The 18,708-nt window shown below is 38.4% G+C and overlaps 1 protein-coding gene across 2 annotated transcripts in view; it reads left to right on the top strand.

The window, feature by feature from the left end:
- The window catches only part of APBA1 (amyloid beta precursor protein binding family A member 1), a 94,522-nt gene continuing 75,814 nt past the window's right edge, over window positions 1-18,708 (top strand). For both annotated transcript variants that reach the window (XM_058167361.1, XM_058167360.1), the window contains exon 1: window positions 1-256. The gene's annotated coding sequence lies outside the window, so the exon portion shown is untranslated. The remainder of the gene's footprint in view (window positions 257-18,708) is intronic.

Here is an 18,708-nt window from a genome sequence, read left to right as displayed (position 1 = left end):
GCAGAAAGAGGCGCTGTCGCGGATGGCTGCCGGGCTGAGCCGAGGAGGAGCGAGAAGAGGCGGAGGAAGATGGTGGAGCGGGAGGCCGGACTAGCGGCTGAAGGGAAAGCGGCTTCCCAGGTTTCCTGCCTGCCACTGCGTTGCTGTTGCTGCTGCTGCCGCCACCGCCGCCGCTCCCGCCATCCGCATCCCAGCCAGACCCGCTGCGGCTGCTGTGTGTCGCGCGTGGCTTTGGCGCAAAGGCGCGGAGAGGAAGGTAGGGAAAAGGCGGCGGCTGCTGTCTGCGTGGGGGGATGGGGCGGGATGCCCGGAGCTCCTTGCAGCCGAGGAGGGACAGAAAAATCATCCCGCAAGGTTTGCTGAAGCCGGCGGCCGAGCGCGAAGGGCGGAAAAGCTCGGCCGGATCCGCCGCGACTTATCGAGCGAGAGGCCCTGGCTGGGCGGAGGAGGTGCACGCGCCACATTGCGTGTGTCATCTAACCTGTGTGAACGGGGGGCTTAAGAGTCGCTTTCCACAGAATCCTCCCTTCCCCTCCCCGCCGGTTCCCGCGTCCTCTTCCCCCGTGGAGCCACAGGCTCGCTCTTTCCCCTCCTTCCCAACTTGATGCGACAAGAGAAAGGGGGCGAGAAGGACGGGGCGGCCGCCGGATTCAACAGTCGGGCAGTCCCGGGCGAGCGCTTGGAACTTGTGAGGGAGGCGGCGGCGGCGGCGGCGAGGAGACGTTGTGAGGCTTCAGGGTGACGGAAGGGAGGAATAAAGCTGCCTTGGGGATGGGGATGGCGAGGCAAGGCGAGGCGAGGGGCGACTTCGCCTGCCTGCGGTGGAAAACCGAGGCGGTGAATGACGCGCGTGTTTATTCGGAAAGGTGGTCGAGACACGAAGCTCGCTCGGTGGGCGGAAGGTGCCCGCGGTTGCTTGGATTTCTGCGTGTAGGGAGAGGTGGGGAGTGGCAAATCGCAACAGGGTACTACTTACACATGGCAAATGGGGAGGAGGTCCTGAGGGGTATTTTTTTTTTCTGAAGGGGGCGCTGCTGGTTCTCCTTCTAAATCTCTTGCTTCCTGGAGGACCACCTTCCTCCTCCTCCTCCTCTTGCCATCTGCTTGGGTTCTTGATCGTATTTATCACTATCGACATGCTGACTTGCAGAGAGTGTACCTGCTGACATTTGCCCCTTCAGGGGGACAGAAAGTGCCTTGGCCTCTTTCTTAAAAAACGGCATCTGAACATATAATGGTGCAGCCCAGTACTGCTTTTTTATTCAGTGTTATGCTGAAACTGTTGTGTATATATTTTAACCTGTTTCTTGTGGAGGTGGCTGTGACTTGAGTATTTGACCATTTATTTTACTGCTGAGGTGATAAATTAAGTACCCGGGAAGTGACTAGAAGCTTCGTTTTAGTGCTTTCTCATTTTTTCTCCAAGGCTTATTGAGAAGATGAATTTAGCACTCTTTCTCCAAGTGAAAGTTAAAATTTTTAAAGTGCCATATGAGCTTTAACATCTTGCAAAGAATTAACAAAAAGCTTATCTTAACCCTTTCCTCTACTAATCTTGCAAATTAGGTTTAAATAACTACAAAGGAGTAAATCAGTTAAGTAGCACAAATCTCTAACCTTGAAGGATGCTCTTCGTATTGAGATATGCATCCAAGTATATATCTGCTTATCCATCAGTAGGCTTTTGGACATATCTTTGTTTATATATTTCATAAACTCCTGTAATGGCAACTATATGTAGTCTTTTTCATGGAGCCTTAATATTCTCCTGCACGGCTATGAAAATGAGATATTTTTCCTCAATGTTTGTACCTTTTGCTGCTCACCTTGTAAAGGCATATATGCCACACTGTCATATTTATCTGAGATTGAGAAATTGAAAAAAGGTACTAAACATATTTTAGTGGTATGATTTTTTCTTTTTCATATCAATCCAGATTTGTATGATGTGCTTGCTTCTTCATTCCACGACATAGGAAATGGAGCTGAAACACTACATATGCTTTCCTGGGACTACAGCCCATTGGACACAGCACTACTTATTTTTGAATAAAAATGTATAGACTTGTGCTGGATAGCTGCAGTCTTAATCACATCTACTTGCTGTATGTTCTGATAAACGCAGGACTTATTTTTGAGTAAGTGTGCATAAAGATAAAGGTACGTTAGATCCTATGGATTATTTTCTTTCTATGACTGACCTTATTTGAGGTTTGTAGTCTTATTTATGGCTTGATTGTATTTTAATTTTAAGATATGTTTTAGACTTGTGTTTAGTGTATTAGAACTCTTTATCACAACTGTTTTAAAAGAGTCATCAGCCAATGGTGTTCTGAAAACAAATGCAGCACAATAATATTTACCATTTATTTTGTTAGTTTATATTTGCATATGCTTCTCTCATTCATTTAATAATATAATACAAATGTCCTTCATATATCAGGATTTAGATATTTTATGAATTAATAGACCAGTATTCTTCAGTTGATGCTGTCCAGGTATGTTGGAGCAAATCCTATAATTCTCCAGCTGCTATGACCAATCCAGAGGTCACAGAATTAAAGAAGGCAAGAGAAAGCATTTAGCAAGCTTGTTAGGTTATTTTGTATTGCTTGAGCTTGCCTTCACTAGCTGAGTGACTAGCAGAAATCCAGCAAATTAAAGCCTTTGTGAAAATGCCATATTTGAGAGAGCTTCACCTACTGTGTTTCTGTTTATAACCATTAAATATTTTGTAATTTTGCTGAGAAAAAAAACCAGACAATTTTTAAAAAAATGAATTTTCATTCTTAAATATATGGAAAAAGAAAAAATAGAAGAAGTAAGAAGACCATTCCTATGCAAATGAGAAATCATTAACCTAGTTTTAAAATACATAATTAAACCCTGTCTACACAAAATAATATTGATCAGTCTTTCCATTAAGTCAATAGAGAGCCAACTGATAAATAGAAAGCAAATATCTATTAGTAATCCAAGATAGAGAATTTGGAGTTCTGCTCTTTTCAACACTAAAGTGGTATTTTTACTCTCTTCCCTATGGACAGTGTCCTTCATAATTCATATAGTTCTTCCAAATTCGGGTATATAATTCAAAGGTATGTTTTTAATAAATTGTATTGATTTTAATAATATAATACAAAACTTAATATTTCAAAACAAAGCCAGAAAATATTTTATTCATTTATTTAACAGTTTTCATAGCCAGCCCATCCAAAACAAAAGATCCTGAGTAGTTTACAACATATTAAAATGATAAAAGCAGCAATAATAATAAATCAAATTGTAAGAACATAAAACAGCTAGTATGCAAGTCTGTTAGTAAGAAATTAAATAATAAATCAACCCTTCCCCAAGGTGAATTAAACTTAATTAAGGTTGAAGACATGGTGAAATAAAATTGCTCTTAAAGATCTGGAATGTATGAGGGAAGAAACTTTACAGACTTCTGTGGTAAAAGTATGGGGACCCTAGAAGAAGACCTATCATTCTGTGCATATTCTCACTTCAGCTGGGGACAGAACTCTTAACGGGTCTTGCCAAGTTATTTTCACCAATGAGCAGATTTAGTTCTGACAAAGCAGTGTGTGGTTTAAGCTGGTGTAACACCATACAGAACTTTAGAGATAGCTACCAGCATTTCAGAATTGGTCTGGAAGCTGATTAATAGTTACTATAGTGACTTCAGAAGAAGCGTTACCCTGCAATAGCTGGATTAACTAGCTAACAATCTCACTGTTGCATTCTGAACTACAGGTAGTTCTTGGTTTACATTTGTTAATAACCATTTGAAGTTACAACAGCAGTGAAAAAAGTGACTTACTCGAACTTGCAACCATCACAGTATCCCTGAAGTCAAGGGATCAGAATTTGGACACTTGGCAACTAGCATATATTTACAACAGTTGCAGCATCCCAAGGTCAGTTAATCACCATTTGTGGGTTTCCCATGGATTTTCTGACAAGTAAAGTCAGTGGGAGGAGCCAGATTTGCTTAACAACTGCATGATTCACTGTGGTGATTTGTTACCAATTTCGGCAAAAAAGTTGTAGAATTAGGCACAATTTACCTAACAGCTGCATTACTTCCCGATGGAAGTTCCAGTCCTAAGTGTGATCATAAATCAAAAGCTACTTGTAGTTACAGTTTTCAGATTGTCTTGAAAGGCTGCCCCATATGGAGTGCATTACAATAACCATCATTAAAGTATCCTGAGATATACCAAAATTGAGCAGTTGCCTCAGCCAAAACTCAGGAACAGTCCTTCACTCTTGCTTAAACAGTAAAATAATCTAAGATCCCCAAGTCACGTACCAACTCTTAAGGGGACCATGCCTCCCCTCCGCAATTTGATCGCTATTGATGTACAATAGTTCAGTCTTGGAGGGGTGGAATATGAGTTTATTTTTCTCCATACAGAGCCTGTTAGGTTTGAGGGCAACAGAAACACAAGTTTGTATAATATGAGAAAGTGTCCCTTTGCACATTAATATAATAAAGTTAATAACAAGATATTTTAACCATACTCTGAGGTATCCAGTAAATGTGAAAAAAAGAATCACCTGTTGAATTGGTTTCTTCCTAAGATAGTAAGACACATACTTCATATTCAAGCTTTCAGTTATGAATTGCTCAGTGAAAAACTTAAATTCCTTATCTGATTTGCATGATACACAATCATATTGTTGCTGCATTAGGATGTCAGTGGAATTGAGGTAATGAATGAAATTATATTTATGGCAATCTGTAGCCTAGATTGGGCTTATCTGATCCAATGATGGCATCAGTATTCCTCTTCATGTGAACCTAGGTGGTTCATAGTTAAGCAATCATATCCACCCCTTCAACAGTGTCTCTAATGCTTTTGAGTTTTTAATAATCTATCTACACACACACACACACACTTTTCAGAGTTGGGAAAGAGATAAACTACAGTGGCTCTGATCTGTTAGTCTATGTCTATGTCTCGCTCTTTATTTTATTAACAAGAAGAAAACCATGGTTACTGAAAAAAATAGTTGCTGTACCAGCTGGGGAGAAAGGGAAGCTGGAAAATCAAAGCTGGAACCACTATGGTGTGACTTCCGTGGTACCCACTATGGTACTTATTTTACATCAAGTCTTGTTATGCACTAACATTCCCATTTTCTCAAGTAAAGTGCTGCCAGTTATTTGCTGCTATAAATTGTTATAGATATAAATTGATAAAACATTAACATCACTATTATGGTGGCTGTAAAATAGCTGTATATAGGGTGTAAAATTTGAATTAAAATATCTGAAATTCAAATGGCTGGTAAATAAGAATAGTGGAACTACATAGAGTATGTATCCTGTAATTCATAGAGGCATAGTACTATTCTAGCTTGAAGCTACATTTCTATTTAGCCCTAATGGATTTGGCTTAATTTAAGAGTCTTTTGACCGTTGTTTTGCCTTCTGTCAATTGCGAAGCTAGCATTTTAGAGAAGTAGTGAAAGAAACATATTCGTAGATTGACCAGTTGAATATAAACTGAAAAGATAGCCAGGAGGAGGCAACTCTAAAAAACATACTGCTTCCTTGAGAAACTGACACATTTTTCTCATATTGCCTATCATATTGCCCATTTTTTCTATCAGTAATATTGCTGCATTGCAGGTTTTAGTGTCTATTGATTCTGATCTCTTTAGATAGTAGTGTACAGACCCACAAGCATAACCATCCATAATAGGCAAAAATCATTTGAAAAATATATATTTAGTTACTTACTTACAATCCTTACGTATATGGTGAAGTGTTCTAGGGAACCCATCCAAAATAAATTATTTTAGTATCTAGCTTTGTTAATCAAACAATAAGAGAAATAAGCACTTATTTAAGAAGTAAGGTGGACTTAATTAGCTCAGGATTCTGCGTATGGGATAACTGAGAGGAATAGAAAAATAGTATCTATGACATGTAGATGACTAGTGGCTTGTTACATTTCTTTAATGAAGCTCTTCTACTTTGTGAACACTGACCATAATAAGTTCCTTTGTGAAAAAATACCATGTTTCCTGAAAATAAGACCCTGTCTTATATTTTTTTGAACCCTGAAATAAGCGCTTGGCCTTATTGCCATGAGCTCAAAAGCCAGATTGGATTTATTATCAGGTGATTTCTTATTTTGAGGGAAACATCTTTGAATATTGTCAACTTTGAATAATTGGCTTTAAATTAGTTTGGCTTTTTTAAAAACCTTCCTGAGATGGACCTAGGTTGAAATGTGACTTTTTTGGCTGGGAATTTCTAAATCAGCAATTTTAAATTCTATTACGAATAATTTGCACATTTATTATAGGTATCTTTGACCTGTTCGTTGCTTTTTCTTGGAACCAAGTCAAGTTTGTTTTATTTATTCTTTATTTACTTATTGGATTCATACCCCCCAGAATCAATCAACTCTTGGCAGCTTACAATGAATATAGCAAAATGATAATTTAAACATCTCCATATAATGCCAACATAAATGACAATAAGTAAAAGAAAATGAAACCAAAAAATGGTGTAATAAATTAAGTCAACAAATCATGAAAATGCTCTTTACAATAATTCAGTTTTTAAAGCTTCCAGTAGGAAGCCAGTAGGGAGGAGGGGAGTCCAATTTTTCAATGGAAGGCCATTCCAAAGCAAAGATGCCACTACTGTATAGGGAAGCCTTGCTGTCTGCCTTTGGCGGTTCTTCCTTTTTGGAAGTGTGGAACCAATAGCCTTTATTCCCTCAGTGCAGGTAGTTCTCGAGTTATTATCATAATTGAGGTCCGAATTTCTGTTGCTAAGTAAGACAGTTGTTAAATGAGTTTTGCCCTGTTTTATGATCTTTCTTGCCATATGGCTAAGTGAATCACTGCAGTTGTTAAGTTAGTAACACCGTTGCTAAGTGAATCTGGCTTCCCCATTGACTTTGCTTGTCAGTGCTTGTCAGTGACCTTGGGACACTGCAAACATCATAAATAAGAGTCAGTTGCCAAGCGTCTGAATTTTGATTACTTGACTATGAGGATGCTGCAACTGTCATAAGTGTGAACAATGGTCATAAGTCACTTTTTTCAGTGCCGTTGTAACTTCAAACGGTCACCAAAGGAATGGTTGTAAGTCGAGGACTACCTGTATTTAATAATTGAGCCAGTGTAATGGAATTAGGCAGTTCTGTAGATATCCAGGTGCCAAGTCATGGGGGTGGGCTTTAGCATTTTAAATTGCGCTTTGAAATTTATCAGTAACTAATACAGGGTTCCATAAAAGAAAGTACATCTTATAGTTCAGTCCTGATAAAGTGGAAAATGTGAGGGGAAAAAATCAAAATAACCCTGCCTTGATTTTGTTTGGTAAAAAGACCCTCTGAGAAGCTTTCAAGATTCTGTTATGCTACTCTACAGTGATAAAGAACATCCCTAGAATCTCTACTTTTTTCTCCAAATGGTTCATATATACTCTGCATGTTGAACTCTAAAACTATGTAGCAGAACAATCAATGCCACAAGTAGACGCTGCCCCTAAACAGAAGAGGTATGCATCTGCCAGGTAATGTTGAAGAGCAATTAGAATTTGCCTAAAATTAAACTACCAATAGAGATACTAAACTTACTCATGTCAATTTTGTCTACCCCATGGCACCGAAACATTACAGTAGATCACTTTACATCACTCATATTCCCAGTCATATAAAGGGATAATTGCACACATATTATGTTCAAAGTGGGTGAAAGGCATGAGCACACAAAACATGCGGGTACAGGGGAGTAGTCTATCACAGATACACAAACAGAGTTCAAGTCAAAAGCACACATTTTATTTTCTACTATTTCAATTTCTTGAACTGCATATATCAAAAGAGTTATCTCAAGATTTGGGAATCAATTAGATAAAGTAACCTTTATTGACATTTTTTGCTATGAGTACACCGCCCATATTAAAAATGAAATTCTGTTGTCTGCTCTCAAAAGAAAGTATATACCTACCCATACAAAATACACATATACATGCTACCGTGTTTCCCTGAAAATAAGACCCACCCTGAAAATAAGCCCTAGTGAAAGGGTTGGGCGTGGCCAGCATAGGAGGCAGCGAGCGTGTGCAGGCCAATAGTGTCCAGCAGCAGCCGCAACCCATGCAGCGCAGATTAATTAATTACCTATCCAAGCAGCAGGCAGAGGCAGGGGAGAGGCACATAATCTGGATATATCACACAGGCCGCTGGAAACCCAAGAGTTGGTGGGCTGGAGCAGCAACTGGCTGCAGGAGGCTTGTGTTGTGTCTTGCCCGCCCTCAGAGCAGCCGGGGCCTTCTTATCTGCTCCTGAACATGGAGGAATGTATGCCTCCCGGCCCCAGTCCTGGCTCCATGCCCAGACAAACTGCAGAAGAAGGAGCACCTCCCGGCCCCAGCCCTGACTCCATGCCCAGGCAAACGGAGCAGCTAGACCCCTCCCCCTCCTCCACAGCATGTGAGCCTGAGGAGGGTTCATTACCAACAGCTGATTGGAGTGACCCTCGCATCAGAAGATTGGATAGGCGGAGGCAACAGAAGGAAGGGAGGGGCAGGCCTTAATGAGTGCTGAGTCATGGAGCCACACCCCATGGCCTATATAAAGGATCTGCTTTCTGGCAGTCTCTGAGTCAGGCAAAAGTCGAACTTATCTTGCTGAAGTCACTTACTGGTCTCCTGCCTGCTCTGAGGACTTTGCTAGGACTTTGGGCAGAGCTGCAGAGGCAAGCCTGATTCGGATTTCCCTGACCCGGCCGTCAGCGGAGGAGTGGGACACGACAGCTTGTCTCTGCATGGCGGCACTGGCAGCAGACAGAGGCAGAAGCGCAGAGGGGAAGGCAGGCAATCTGGACGCGCCATTTGGGCCATAGGAAAGCTGAGAGTTGGTGGGCTGGAGTGACCAGTTAGCCACGGGAGGATCATCTTCACATCTCTCAGCTTGCCTGCAGCCTGTGCGGCACATCCGGACCACCTGCCTTCTGCCCTGCGCCTCTGTTTCCATCTGCTGCCAGTGTCACTGTGTGAAGCCTATCACGGCCACCTGCCTATTCCAGCCCACTGACTCAGCTTTTCCATGGCCTGTGCTACATGTCCAGATCACCTGCCTCCCCCCCACACACACCTCTGCCTCCATCTGCTGCTTGCGGGCTGCGCAGCCACAGAATGCGCCAACCAAGGGACCGGCAGGCTGCAGTTGTTGCCGGATACCATCGGTCCCTGTGTACTTGCTACCTCTTGTGCACATGCCAGGGGGTGGGGCATCCAGCCAGGCTGAGCACCCTGAAATTGTGTTTCCCTAGTGCTTATTTTGAAGCCCAAAAAACTATAAGACTGGGTCTCATTTTCGGAGAAACACAATACATACATACATACATACACATATACACATATAAATATTAATCACAGTCCATTTGGAATACATAGGAAAGACATGCGGGTTCACAAGGTTGATGCTATATGAGAAGCAAAAAAGTATATTGTTTATTGTAAAATGGATCAGCAGATGCAATGTGAAAGATAGAGTGGTTCAAATGTGAAAATAATTGAAACAGATATAAAATTGAAATGCTGGTAAATGAGAAGAACAATTAATTGATGTGGGAATAAGAAATTGGGAAAGAAAATAAAAAGTGAAAGGTTAATTTAGTTATAAGGTTTTAAGGTAAAAATGGAATAAGTTGAAATACACTGTTAATAATTTAAAAATGTGATGGGACTCTGAGAAATATATTCAATAAATGGAGAAAAAATTGGGGTTGCCTGGACACCATAGAGGAAAATATTGAACTGAAAATGAATACAGCAATAGAGAGAGAAAGGAAGAAGGAGTAGGGAGATGGAAGGAAGGGAGAAGAGAGGAAGGAGAGAGAGGAATAGAAGAAAGGGAAAAGTAGAGGAAGAAAGGGAGGGGAAATAAGAGTAGGAGAGAAGGTTAGATAGGAAGGAAGAAAGGAGGAGGGAGAGAAAGGAAGGAGAAATAGAGAAGGAGTAGGAGAGGACGAATGAAGAAAGCAGGAAGGATAAAAGAAGGGAAGAAGGAGAAAGAGAAGAGAGGGAGAAGAAGGATTGCTGTAAAACAAAAAAGATGAAATGGAAGAAAGGCAACCCCGAATATGTTTAAACTTATCAGGATGAAGAATGAATTACTATGAAAGTTAAAAGAGAATATATATGATTAAAAATGGAGAAATTAGAATTTGAGGGCAGAAGAAGATTTGGACATAATAAGCATAGAACTATTAAGATAAGATTAAAATTATGGAAAAAGAACATTTTGGCAGAAATTGTAACTATGTAAAATGTATTTGGATATGACAAGTTGTATAAGAAATATGGTCAATACTCTGTTCATAAAATATGTGGGTGGGTGTGAAAGAAAAAAAATCAATAAAATTTGATTTAAAAAAAAAGGTTGATGCTATATGGAACTCAAAACTGTGACTGAATCTGGATGTTCTGGATGCCAAGTCTTCTCCCAGAAGGTAACAAGGAAAACAGGTTGTGAAGAGGATGTGTAGCATCCCAGAGGATACTGTGGACCCTGCTCAAGCATTGCTTATATGCTATATCCTGAATAGAAGGAAGTGAACTACCAATAATCTTTTCTGCTTTCCTCACCACTCTCTGCACTGCCTTCCTATCTGAAGCAGTAATGCTTCTAAACCAGACAGTAATGAAATATGACAAAATGCTCTCGATCCTCCTCTATAGAAACTGGGAATGACAGGGGAAGGAAGATGTACTTTCTCATGCGACAAAGAAAATACAGGGACTGCTGTGTTGGCTTCACCAGTGTCTCACTATTGAGCATCCAAGCTAGCCTACTCGTTAGCTACACATCCAGAAACTTGATGCTGCTAACCATCACCACACAGAGGTGTGTGGCTGTGCCTGCCTTTTCTGAAATCGACAATGGTGCCTTTAGTTATTTTTATGTTTAAAAGAAGGCTGTTTTTGTTACATCAGTACACCAAATCCTCTGCTTCCTTGTGGTAAGCACCCTCATTGTTATCTTGAATAAGGCCACTACTAAGCATGTGGAAATTCTGAAAGGCTCACTAGAAGTTGATCCATTAGGCACTTGAGGCAGGCTAGCAAAGACTGGTTGGCTGATTGGTAGTGACAAGGTCCTTTGGCCAACTTGTCCACAAGATAGAGCATCTCAAGTGAAAGTTGAATTTGCTACAAGTTTGGGGGTTTCTTGGAACAGCCTAATATGTGCCATCCCCCATATCTTCCTTTGCCTGAAAATACCACCACATCATCCATTCTCTTGCCAGGAGCGACTCATTCTTACTGTGAACTTGGAAATGTATATTTTCAATTAACCACAATAATAAAATAATAATAAAAGAACAAAATAACCAATACCCAAGGTCCACTATTGGAAAACCACTCAGTTGGGCTTTACCTTTAACACCCTCAACTCACACTCCCAAATCAGTCAACACACCCATTCTATAATTAGATCACACATATATCTTCCAATAAAGGAGAATATTTGTAGCTCAGGGTTGAAATGAAGGATCCTTAGTGCTCTCTGAGCTTGCTTGTTTTCTTGTAGATCTTTCATACACCCCACTCTCCTGCTGGTAAAGAGTGGAGTTTGCTCTCAGCTTATATTCTAGTGTCTTGCCCTGTCAGTGTTGGTGGATGTTTTCTTAGAGATTCTTTGGTTGGGCTGTATACTGTTGACTTCTTTGCAATTTCTTGATTGGGGAATTTTTTACTTGATTGTTGGTCTGATGTTAATCTTGGAGTTAATCTATGCAGATCTGAGTGCTGATTGCTGTTAGAGAGGTGCTTGGGTTTTTTTGTTCCCTTTTTAGCTAGTATATTGTCTCTTTTGCCTCGTCCCGTGATGGCGAACCTATGGCATGTGTGTCAGATGTGGCACGCAGAGCCCTCTGTGGGCACGCACGCCGTCGCCCCAGCCCAGCTTCAATCATGTTTCTCCAACGCGATTGGAATTGATTGAGTTAACTTTTCATTCGGCGCTTCACAATGGGAGAGATGGGGTCCTGTCCTCCTTCTGAAGCCCATTATGACGTGGAGCAGCAATGCGACCCTATGTTGGCTCGGCTCTGCAAAAACAAAAAGGAATTTCTTTTCCTGCAGAGCTACCAGTGTTGGGATGCCCTGCCTTCCTGCCAGCCAGCTGAGCGTGGGCATGCTGCTCCTCGGCTCGTCAGCCTTCGGACGTCATTCCCACCACCTAGCACCAGTTCAGGGGTTCTTCCCCCCCCCAAAGGGGTGGGAGAGACAGAAACAGAGGGAGGCAGAGAGAGAGGGAGTGAAAGAGAGAGAGAGAGAGAGAGAGAGAGAGAGAGAGAGAGAGAGAAAGACAGAGGGGGGGAAAGAGAGAGAGAGGGAAAGTGGGAAAGGGAGAGGGAAAGAGAAATGATATTACAAAAGTTTTTCTTTTTTTGTTGTTGCTAAACATAATATTTTAAAAGCAGGAAAAAAATGAAGGGGCATAAAAGTGCATTTATCACGTTTTTCTTAGAACGATTAGCTGAACTCTGTTGTTTATCATTATTTTAGGTAGTAAAACCTCATTATTCAGGTTAAATTGCCATGTTGGCACTTTGTGATAAATAAGTGGGGTTTGGGTTGCAGTTTGGGCACTCGGTCCCTAAAAGGTTTACCATCACTGGCCTAGCCTATATATATATTGTTAATGTCTATGTGTCTTTTGTTGGCTAATTTGTCAGAGTGCCAGGCTTCTAGAAATTCCCTTGTGTTTTTTGTACTTGGTTTGGTCTATGATGGTCACATTTTTCCCATTGAAACTATGGTTAAGTCTGTCTATATGTTATAAAATTTAGAGTTTTCATCATGTCTTTTGACTGCTAGTTGGTGTTCATGGATGCATTCTGCCAGTCTTCTGAATGTTTTGTCCTACATTGGGTAATGAAACATTTGCAAGAAAACAAGCAAGTTCATAGAGCACCAAGGATCCCACATATATCTTCCTCTTTAAAGAATGCAAATCTAGAGCACATAAGTGTATTATCATCTTACACTAGGCCTCCAGACTTCTCCCACTGAATGTGGACATGCATATTTGGAGTTAGTTACATCATTGGGGCAAGTTGGCCTCCTCATAATCCTGAGCATTTAGACCTATTGACTAGCCATAGGTATTTATTTCTGAGCCACCCCAGTCTTCTGTTAGTGGCTGTCTGGCCTAATGTCCCAGAGTTGTAACTAGAAAGATAGACAAGACTTGATGGAATGTTTAACTTAGATATAATGAACAAGTTCTTTATTGCTCTCGGTTGTCCATTCATAAAAGAAAGGAATGTTTCCTTATGCAGATGAATAAAGCAGGAATTGTAAAATGTATTAGGGATAAGTAATGCTTTTTAAATTCTAACAATTTGACCATAGTAAATAAAAGCATAATCTGCAATGATTTAAATTTTATCTTCCATGACTAAGCTAGTCCTGTGGTAATCACTTAGCCTTTGCAATTGAAATGTTATGCTATATTTGTCCAGGTTTGCTAGTTACCTTTAGCTTTAGAATCTTTGAGTAGGCAATTATTTTCTCATCCTGTTCTATTTTTCATCTTATAATGTGCTTGAATCACTATTTTGCATAGTAGCTGTAGATTTCAGTTAATAAATAATTGGAAATCTTTCTTCCCTATATTATGATTCGCATTTGCAGGAAAATAATAAATATCCCTGCTTTTTAAATATATTGTGCATTGTATCCTTACAGCAGCTGAAGATTTCACACTTCTTAGGATTAAGAAGTGCATCTAATCATTTATACTTAAATGTAGCAGATTTTATAGAGGTAATGAAAAAATGGATTTATGTTGTTGTTATGGATAGCAAAAGATAAATACAAAAGGCATTTTCCTTTGAAGTGCGTGGATAGAAATACTTTCATTTAATGGCAGGTGTCTGAGATCCCCAATGTGAATCCCTCTCAGTCACCAATACACAAAGCACTAGTACCATCATCTATTTCCAAAAACATCTATAGTCTTCAAATAATATTAAAGACATGGCAGCATTCTTGGTGCTTTTTTATATATCTGACCTATTTTGTGGATGCTCAAGATTCCTCAGCAGCAGTTTTGGCCTTAGAATACAACATTTCAAGTACAACTACTAGATGAAAATTTGGGAAGCTGTGCACTATATATATTGTCAGTGGATTCTACAAATGTATGTATATATGTTTGTATGGGTATGCATAGTATAATTTTTCAGTCCGAATTATTGATAACACACATTTTTTTTGTATTTTAGATAAGACAAAAAAGTATTTATCTTAAAGAGGAGTGAAACCTCAACTCTTCTGCAGAATTATTTTAAGATATAGTAAAGATATTTTGCCTTGATTGGATTATCAAATGCATGCGAGTTTTTTCCTATGAGTGCAACCCTTTCTCTGAATTCTTCATCCAGGATTTTAAACTTCGCTGATTCTGAATTATAATTATTGTTCCCAATTTTAAGTGAAATGGGACATTAGGTTTCATAGTACATTTTGAGATTTAAATGCTATATGCCATAAAAGGCATAACAAAATGGCTCATATTATGATCACCCAACTATTATCATTATTTCTCTTATTAATTGCCAGATTTAGTTTTAATTTTGTGAAATTTTAGTTTTTCAATGGTTGTCTTTCAGCTGTCTAGCAAAATTTTGCTGGGTTTTTTGATCATCCTGAAAAATATTTTTTACTGTTTATTAGCAATTGCTTGCATTTTGTTCAGTTTGTTTTCTGTTTGTATTGTATGACATTTTTGCCCTAAATTTAAAATAATGTTTGTCTAATCTGAGCAATTATCATGAGCAAAATGGGCAAAATCATAATAATTTAAATATATTTTGTTAAATTTGCTTCTTAAGTGCATATCTGACTTTTATTATTCTGTGTAGAAGCTTTTCTTCTAAAAACAGAAATGCAGAATAGAAGAAATAAACTAGAAAAAGATGAAAAAAAATAGCTATAATAAAATAGATGTCTTGCAGCAGAATGTACAGAAGCATTCAATACATGTTATAACAACATGGACTAGGTCTTAACTAGGTAGGACTAAAAGGTGTTACTATCCAACTTTTTAAAATTGGAAACAAGGCAAGCAAAAGACAGCGGAGGCATAATTACTTTGTGACTTTTTTAATTAGTTAGTAGTAAAATCTACAGCCTGGAATTTCCGAATTGTTTCTTTTCCAAGTATTAGTAGGTCTAGCCCAGCATAGCTTTTTTTTCTGGGGATTGGGGATTTATCTCTGGGGTTCAGGAAATTGGCTCAGTTTGGCTAGATTCTGCTACTTGCTATGTCTCTTCTTGCCCCTTCTTTCATGTGGAGTCCTCCCTGAGCTTGATTGTTTGCAGAAGCTTCATTACCTAAGTAGGTAACACCATTAGTGCTAGAGATTGGTTTGTTCCCTGTTTATACTGAAATTGGTGGGTGTGTGATTTTCTCTTTGGTAGTGCCTTGATTTGGGTATTGGTTTATATTGTTTGTTTCTGTTTACCTTTTCACTAATTGCTTTCTGTAGGCCGTTTCAGAGAGATGCCCCACAAGCATAGAATGCATTAGCATTTCAAGGGTAATGAATGGGCAGGCGGTAAGAAGCATTACAGAACCTTTGAATAGCAGCTGAGCTGGTGCTTTTAAGCAATGACATCCAGGTCACTGAAGTGGAAACTGGTAAAGGAAACAACATTAATTTGTTTTATGCAGTTCTCTTCCTGATACCATCTGCCAAATGATTACAAACACAGACACTGAGCAAATAATCTATAGTTTTGGTATTTAGTAATATTATTTAGACGGTCTATCTTTCTTGGAATTTTAAACACATAAATATGCATATTTAGGAAAATGATTTTCATTACAGAAAACTAGCATAGGAAATTATATTTAGCTTCACACTTCTTGCTGTTATTATACATTTTTATATATCTAGAAAGTTTGCTTTGGTAGAGTAGTACAATATATAAAGTAGCAGAGTGGGTTTTTCAAATGTTTGATTTAATAACAGTAAAGAGATTAAAGTTAAAACTCCATTACTTCATATATTTCTTAAACAAATATATGAAACAGCTGTTTGATATACCAAGCGATACAATTGATATGTAATCAGATTGTACATTCATTAATATCTTTAAAATAATATAATGAATTATATTAAAATAGAATACTGTAGAAAATAATAGAAAAATATATAAAAAGTTTAACCTTTATCTTTTTTATATAGGCTTCATTTAGGTAGCAAATAGATCAATGGATAAAGTACTGTATAAGTTGTTCCATTTCAAATCCACATATTTGCTAGCATTTCCACTTTATGCATTTATCCAATTGTTTAGAGCAAGGTGTTTGGGGGAAAAATGGTTTTCATTTGCATAAACAACAAGAATTTTACAGAAATAGGAGCAAAGGTACTTTGGGCATAAAATTTGAAGGGTTTTTTTTCTCCTTAAAAAAGAGAAATAAGTGTTTATACATTTGAGGATTGGAAAACTAGATATAAATATTTTGAAAACTGAACAGTTATGGTGCTTAGGCAAGTAGAGATTATCCTGTTCATATCCCAGATGCGGGATCCTAACATGCACTATTAATTTGTCAGTCTGTTGTTTTAGCAAACAGCCTGTGCTGGCCTTTGGAAATAGTTCACGTAAAAGATGCAGAATCTTGGACTCATTTTAACTTTGGGCTTTGTAGTGGTCTGACCTGATTTCTACTTTGCTGACATTTGACCTCAACTTACGTTAGTCCTCAACTTACAAACAGTGGTTTAGTGACCGTTCAAAGTTACAACAGCAGTGAAAAAATAACTTAAGACTTAACAACTATTGCAGCATCCCCATGGTCATATGATCAAAATTTGGATGCTTGGCATCTTATGTCTCGCTGGGAAATTCTGGATGTTGAAGTCCAAAAGTCTTAAAATTGCCAAGGTTGAACACCCCTGGTTTAGACTAAGAGGCCAGGTAATTCCGTACCAAAGAGTGGCCTGAGAGGTATATTTGAAAAGTTTCCAAGTGGGATCAGTCTTCTAGAGTTATCAGTCCCAAGCATTAAAATCCTGCAAGCTCTCAATTTAATGCACTCAGTTTAGCACAATTTCGATTTAATTGACAAATTCTGCTAGATGCAGAAGGTTCAATAGATGCTGCCCAGCTCCCAGTCCTCTTGAAGTTCCTCTGACTCTTGACCAGCTCAGTCCCTAAAAGTAGATGATTGTTCTGGCTGTTATCATCATTTTGTTGAAGCTTGTCTTTGGCATGCCAGTCCACCACACTTGAAGTTGCCAAAGGTGACCAAATGTCTACTGTTTAAAATTGTTCCTTGGCTTCAGTTCAATTTTTGGGCTTGAGGGGGATGGGAGTTGTATGAGAGTTTTGTTTGACTCAAAAATTCACTTCAAAGACATTCAGCTACATCAGGTGACTGTTTCCTCCATTAGTCTGTTAAATCAAGGTTTTATTGTCTGCTAAATGTGAGTCTCATACTTATATAAACTAATCAAGATTTGTCTAGTCTGGTTAATTGGATAGTATCACTGAATTGCGTATAACTCCTGATAGCTATATGTACCATTCTTGGTAATTGTAGGTCTTCCAAAGGTAGTCCAGTATTTGCTATTATTAGTATTATTATTATAAATATAATCAGAAAAAGAAGTAAGACAAATATAGAAAAACAAATTATAAATGGAAGACTCACAAGGACTGTAAAAATAACAAGAAAAAAAATGAGAATACATATGTGCCTGAATGTGTGTGTGCTGTACAGTGTAAATCAGTATTTAAAAAAATCACTATTTGAATCAGACTTAATTTGGTAAATTTAAAAAGGGGGGAAAACATACATATGATTATAATATAATATATTATATTATATATTATAATATATAAGTTAGGAGAAGCTAAAACTCTGGATGGTGTGTAAATCCATTTGTGAAGTTATAATCAGAAAACAGTTTCTTAGTTGAATTAATTTTGTATCAGATTTGTCTTTAGTTTAGGACTGATTAGTTTCTCTTGCATTTAACCATTCTTTAGAATCTAAATCCTCTAAAAACCTCTGACTTGTTCTTTTACTCTTTGTCAATGTCCACCTTTCACAATCATATCTTACTACTTAAAAATTCATTGCTTAACTTTTCAGATAATAATTTAATAATAATAATTTTCATTATTATTTTTAAATTTTGTTTCCTTATGTACCTGCTGACTGAATTGTCCTCCATCTCATAGTGTTATCTATTTTATTTTGATGTTGTCCACTGAGCGACGTTCATATGTGGAATTTGTTGGCAATGAATAAAACATTTTCTTCACAAAACTTTACTAAACACTCTCCTATATTATGTTTATCTAGTTCAAATCCTCTTGTGATTCGTCCATTCTTCCAAGTTTTGCATTAGTGATACTATTTTTTTGATGTTGCATCTAGCCTTATAGTTTACAATATGATTCTTTAGTATATTCCTCCACTGGTTCTGTAGTGGATACATATACTTGTGACATTGATCTTTACTGAATATCAACTAATTTTAGCAGATATGATGTTGTCATTTATGGGTTCTAACAGAGCATAAGGCTTAGTAAACTTCTTTTTGTCATGCCATTCCTCCAAATGGATTTGAGTTAAAATTACCCAGAGTTCTTAAATTGACTTAAAAGCATCTAATTTGGTACACCTCATTTCC

This window comes from Ahaetulla prasina, chromosome 2 (genome assembly GCF_028640845.1).
Source record: "Ahaetulla prasina isolate Xishuangbanna chromosome 2, ASM2864084v1, whole genome shotgun sequence".
In the NCBI taxonomy this organism is placed as follows: Eukaryota; Metazoa; Chordata; class Lepidosauria; order Squamata; family Colubridae; genus Ahaetulla; species Ahaetulla prasina.
This window is presented reverse-complemented; position numbering and strand designations above follow the sequence as displayed.